At 42.8% G+C, this 5,170-nt stretch overlaps 1 non-coding gene across 1 annotated transcript; it reads right to left on the reverse strand.

Annotated features, from left to right (window-relative positions):
- Positions 1–4,762: 4,762 nt before the first annotated feature.
- Positions 4,763–4,835, reverse strand: TRNAK-CUU (transfer RNA lysine (anticodon CUU)). Its single transcript has one exon. It is a non-coding gene; the product is annotated as a tRNA-Lys (tRNA).
- Between the last annotated feature and the right edge of the window lie 335 nt (positions 4,836–5,170).

The following is a 5,170-nucleotide window of genomic DNA, read 5'->3' on the forward strand; positions in this document are numbered from 1 at the left end:
TTCTAAATGTTGTTCTCTGTAAAATGAGGTTTTACTCTCCTGCCTCACAGGAATTTTGAAGCTTAATTAGTGTGGGTAATAAATGCTAAGTGTTATTTGTAAAGATCTATTGCATTCTAAAATGATCAGGTGAGGATCTTAATTCACAGCTTTGTGGGTTAAGGTTCAGTATTGATTACTTTTAGATTTTCAGAAAGACTCTCCTGTAGCTTAGCTTTTCAGACAGCCTCTCCTGCATTTGATAAGGGATTTAACAAAACAACACTTGAAAACACTTGTGATTCATCTTAATAAAAAGCTAACTTACTCTCATATAAAACTAGTAGAGCTCTGCACATAATCAGTGTTTTCTTGAATGACACAGTCTTTGAAATGCAAATGTTGTAGAGGTCTTCCCCTTCTGAAGAATATATGCTTGTTATTGTATTAACATATGTAAAATGTTTTTCTTCAGATACTTCTGAAATGATTTTCTTCGGGCTCAGGTATAAAAGGAAGCACGTTATTTAAAAGCACACACATTTGGTATTCTCTCTCAACATTTCATAAGTAAAAACAAATTACATGGTAAAAATGGATTCCAGCTTTCTAGAGTGGGCGGATGAAGATGAAAAGGCTCAGGTTTTGGGGTTTCCTGACTTTGTGCCTCATCATACTACTTTCAGTGATGATAGGCTGCAGTCCGAGAGCCCTTTTGCAGTTGAGTGTTGCAGTTCTTTGTTTCCTATTCTTATTTCAGGCCCACTGCAAAGAGTTCACTTCTTTTTCATTTTATTTATTTATTTATTTCAAATCAGGGGTATTACTGGAAAATTCCATCAATAGACTCAAAAGATGCAGCACAGAAACAAGGAAAAATGTGTTCTGCAAAGTTTAGAGGACTCCAGGAGGACAGTTCTTGACACCAGAAACTACAGATACTGTGTCTATGTCTGTTGTGAAGTTAGCTGTCTCTGTGTGAAGCTGAGTTAGCTGTCTCTGGAAAGCAGCTCCACAGAGAAAGACCTTGGAGTGCTGGTGGACAGCAAGTTCTCCATGGAACAGCAATGTGCTCTTGTGGCCAAGAGAGCCAATGGGATCCTGGGATGCATCAAGAAAGGTGTCCAGCAGGGCTAGGGAAGTTCTTCCACCTCTCTACTCTGCCCTGCTGAGACCACACCTGCAATCCTGTGTCCAGTTTTGGGCTCCCCAGTTCAAGAGAGACAGAGACCTGCTGGAGAGAATCCAAGGGAGAGCCAGGAGGATGCTCAGGGGACTTGAGCATCTCCCCTGTGAAGAGAGACTGAGAGCCCTGGGGCTGTTTAGTCTGGAGAAGAGAAGACTGAGAGGGGATCTGATCAATGTCTCTCAATATATGAGGGGTGGGTGTCAAGGGGAGGGGGCCAGGCTCTTTTTGGTGGTTCACAGTGATAAGACAAGGAACAATGGGTTCAAAGTTGAACATAGAAGATTTCAGCTCAACATGAGGAGAAACTTCTTTACAGTGAGGGTGATGGAGCACTGGAACAGGCTGCCCAGGGGGGTTGTGGAGTCTCCTTCTCTGGAGACTTTCCAAACCCACCTGGATGCATTCCTGTGCAGACTGCCCTAAGTGATCCTCTTTTGGCAGGGGGGTTTGAACTGATGATCTCTTGAGGTCCCTTCCAACTTCTGATATACTGTGAGACTGTGTGTGTGCTAAATGAAATTCTCCCCTTTCTCTAAAGCTGTGGTCATTGTATGTCTAGCTATTATGGTATGTAATGAAAATTAACCTTACTTTAGTCAGAGATTCTAAGCAAGTTCCTCTCAGTGATTCTTCAAATCTAAAGGTTGCCTAAAGCTCCAAGAAAAAAATGTGGTTGAAAGTGTCATTCACTTTGCTGCAATGCAAGCTTATCTGGAAGCATTAAAAATCATCTCTGTAGGACACATATCCTTGGGGATCCTGTCAAGACTCTGGGATTCTCCCAGGAGCATAGAATCATCATAAACCTCATTTTAACCTCTACATTTGCTGGTAGGAACATTTTTGTCCTTGCCTGTATAAATACACAGCAATATATAGAAAACAAAACAAAAAAACCCAAACTCAAATCCCTTCATCTTAATCCCTCAAACATTCCTCTCAGCCATGAAAAAGGGCAGAGGAACAAATCATCTTTCTGGATGCCCTTTTAGAAAATGCTCAGGTGTTTTTAAGGCCAAGGTTTAATGTGTGCATACTTGTTGATATGCCAAAATCTGTTGATGTTTTTAGTGCATGCATTGCAGTAATTACAGATAGTTGCATTCACAGCTGTGGTAGATGCATGCAGAGAACTAGCTTTTATTTATCTCTTGGTGATCAGTTTTTGATTTCCAATGATGAGAGGGCATCCTGGTGCTGTGTAGTTAGATACTCTGGTAATGGAATTCAGGCAAATGGATGAAATATTACAGAATCAAAGAATGCCAGGAGCTGGAAGGGACCTTGAAAGATCATCCAGTCCAACCCTCCTGCCAGAGCAGGATCACCTAGAGCTGGTCACACAGGAACTCATCCAAGTGGATTTTGAATACCTCCAGAGAGGGAGGACTCCCCAACGCCCCTGGACAGCCTGTTCCAGCCTTCTGTCACCCTCACAGTGAAAAAAAATATTTTCTTATGTTTATATGCAACTTCCTATGCCTCAACTTCCATCATTGCCCTTTGTCCTGTCATTGGGCATCACTGAGAAGAGCCTGGCTCCATTCTCTCAGCACTCACCCTTTACATATTTATAAACATGAATGAGGTCACCTCTCAGGCTCCTTTCCTCCAAGCAAAAGAGCCCCAGCTCCCTCAGTCTCTCCTCATAAGGGAGATGTTCCACTCCCTTGATCGTTTTTGTGGCTCTGTGCTGGACTCTTTCAAGCAGTTCTCTGAGGCCCTTCTTGAACTGAGGGGCCCAGAGATTTTTTTTTTTTGAGGTTGAGATTTTTGTGTAGCACAGCCATGTCTCTCCATCTATGAGAAACAAACAAAATCAGTGTGCAGATTTTCCACTGAACTGGCATAGGCAGTTAGTTCCATCCCTGATTTGGAGCTGGCACTCTTCTAGATGCATCTGACACTTTCATTCATTAAGGAAGATTTCCTGTAAACAGTTTTATATCTGCATATTTTAGCAAGTTGAGATGTCACTGAAAACAATATAGTGAAGAACTTCTGTGTTCTCTAACACTTGCCCTAATAATATGATTGTTTACCTATCCTTTAGGAGCTTAGAACTAGCTCCCAGCCTGACAGCTCGGGCTCCATCTCCTGTACTTTGGTCATGTCTTTTCTTGTTGGGAAGCAAGTGACTTCTTATACAAGAGAAACATCTTTTTGATCTTAAAGACAGTCTAAAAGGCTGCATTTGTTTTTCCCCCAAATATATGTCTCAAGGTCTCAGTGGACAGCTTTGGTTGTTTGGTCTCAAGAACTGACTGATATCTTAGGTAGGGAATTCCTGATGGTACATAAATCACTGGCTTTGGCTTTGACCTTGGCTGGTAGAAAATAGACTACTGGCTTCTAGAACTGATGGATCAGTAAGCTGTGAGTTCATTTGGACTGGAAAACAAAAAGGAATGAAGAAATATCAGGGAATGTTCAGACTGGGCATTAGGAAAAGTCCTTCACTGAAGGCAGCTGGTCACTAGAACAGGTTTCTCAGAGCATCAAGTCTGTCAGAGTTCAAGGGGTGTCTGAATGAGGCTCTTAGTCATATGGTTTAGATTTAGGCAGTCCTGCAAGGACCAAGGATTTGGATTTGATGACCCTTCTGGGTCCCTTCCAACCAGAAATATTCTCTGGTTCTGTGATTTAAGACTGCAGAGGTTTTGACAGATTGAACGAAGCCTGTACATTTTAAAACATTTTGTAGGTTATCTCTCATGGTAGGTTGCACGTCTTGGGAAATCTGAGAAAGTAGCAATTTGGTTTTTTTAGGTGGAAAAGTTAAAAAAACACTGGGAAAAATCATTGAATGGAATTGTAGAATAGTTTGAGTCAGAAGGGCTCTCCAAAGGACATCTAGTCCAACTCCCCTGCAGTGAGCAGGGACATCCTCCATTAGATCAGGATGCTGCTTTTGTGCTTTAAAGGAGAATGTGGTCCCTCATGTGTCTGGGAAAGACAACAGAAGGGCATTTTTCATTTCTTTTGTGGGGTAGTTTGCAGGGCCGTATGGGTGTGATGGTTTGAAACTGTCTTTTTAATTTTTCCTTGCAAAGTTCAGAACAGAGAAAGTGAAAGAATGTAAATAAGTCACTATTGGGTGTAGGAAAGCAAAATAACGATTGTTCTAAACACTTCCATTGGATAGATAGAAATGTTTAAGAACTATTACCCAAAACAAAGTGGGCACTCTGCACATTCTGCGTTCGGCTGTGGGGGCAGTTGCTGGGCTGTCTGGCTGCTGTTTCTTCTTCTCTTCTGGCTGAAGATAACACACTGACCTTGGCAGCTAAGTTAACAACTTTCTGCTCTAACTAAACTCTGCTTCTCTGTCCAGGGGGGTCTGGGAGGGAAGCTCCTGGGAGAGGGAGGCCCCTTTGGGAGGGTCCCCTTGGGGGGAAGCAAAGGGAGATCGGTTGTGCTTTTCTGTTGATTGTATATATTTGTGAATGTTGTGAATTTTGTGTATTTGTACATATTCATTGCATTTCATCTGCTTGTAAATACAGCTTTTCATTTGCTTCCAGACTGAGCTAGCCTGGTTATTGTCAGTGGGGGGGGAATTTCAGCTCACACCGACACACTTTTTATTTTTGGCGCCCAACGTGGGGCACGAACCCACGACCCTGGGATTAAGAGTCCCATGCTCTACCGACTGAGCTAGCCAGGCGTTTTGATATGGGAGCCCCAGCATTGGTGGTAGGTGACAAGTCGGCCTCTCAGTTGGGGATGCTCTCAAAGGATACAGGCATAGACAGGCATCTAGGCAAGTGCATTGGTAAAGCTTCTCTGTGGGCACGCCTCCTACTGGCAGTCTCGCTGAGGTACCCCAGCAGAGATGATTTACCATGGAACCCTAAGCCTTGGACCACAATAGCTGAGGGAATCAAGCGTCTGAGAGAATTTGCTGTGAGAGAAATAATATACGGAGATCATAAGACTCTGAATCCTGATGAAATTCCTGTTGGAACAGGCCTTGCCAAAAAGCTCATTAAGCTTGCTCCT

This window comes from Indicator indicator, chromosome 14 (assembly GCF_027791375.1).
Source record: "Indicator indicator isolate 239-I01 chromosome 14, UM_Iind_1.1, whole genome shotgun sequence".
Lineage (NCBI taxonomy): Eukaryota > Metazoa > Chordata > Aves > Piciformes > Indicatoridae > Indicator > Indicator indicator.